Here is a 1,056-nt window from a genome sequence, read left to right as displayed (position 1 = left end):
TGAGTGTAACAGGATCATTTCAGGCATGTTGATTTCACTATATTTTCCTCCTGTTTAGTTACTGGTCATTTTAATTTGTTTTGTGTTCACAATATAAATGTAAAAAGAGTCTGTAAAGCGACAGTGGTTTCACTTCTTCTCCCCCTTGGGGTTAACATCAAGATGGTATAGTCCAAGCGTCCATACCTGTTGCACTACCGTTTGAGCGGTCTTTTCCACCTTTTCCTTGAACTAAAGAGGGTAATGGTATGAGCTGAAGCTGCCGATCTGTCACAAACATAATAACATTCCCTGTGCAGACTCAAAATGGTGTCCTCTTGTCATGTACAACACAACGCAGAGTAAAAGAGAGTACGGTTACATATAATATTCAAAAGGTAATTTTCAGTTCATTTGATTTCAGTTCAAATATTCGCCTCCATATATTCAGTGGCTCAAATTCGACTGTTAGAATTCAACATTACATCCGGGAACTGCAGGAAAAGCAATAGATTGCAGATTGAAGATCGGCAGCTGCTCTTTCACCAGCAGGTGGAGATGGAGTAATTGAATAGCTTTAACCCAGTAAATAGGCGAGAAAAAAGCTAAGAAAGGCACAAAAGTTGCATTTTAGCATTTCAGGTTGGGCATGGATGGGACGTGTAATTTAAATTAATTTAACATAACGAGCTAATGCATTAAAGGAGCGTCTTCAGTTACAGAACCATCTAATATACGGCATAACCATAAGGGGTTACTATAGACTATGAAGTGTTTGCTCTGTTTAAACGCAGCTATGTCAGAATTGGGATAGGATATTGTCATTATTTAAATTATTATTATTGTTATGATTATTATTATTATTATTTTATGACATTTATTTAGGCTATTGCACTTAAATAAGTCATCCGTGATTCTTTATTAATATTTCTATTATCCTTTTTAGCCATCACTCTGCCTGCCTTTCTCTTCTTTATTCTAATTTTTGGGCTTCTGCCACGGTTAAACGTTTGCAAAATGTCTTTAGTTTGTCCAGATTATTGTTTTATTGTTATGTAGACTATAGGCGAGAAAAAG

The sequence above is a fragment of the Danio aesculapii genome, chromosome 3 (assembly GCF_903798145.1).
Source record: "Danio aesculapii chromosome 3, fDanAes4.1, whole genome shotgun sequence".
In the NCBI taxonomy this organism is placed as follows: domain Eukaryota; kingdom Metazoa; phylum Chordata; class Actinopteri; order Cypriniformes; family Danionidae; genus Danio; species Danio aesculapii.
Note: the sequence above shows the minus strand (reverse complement) of the source record.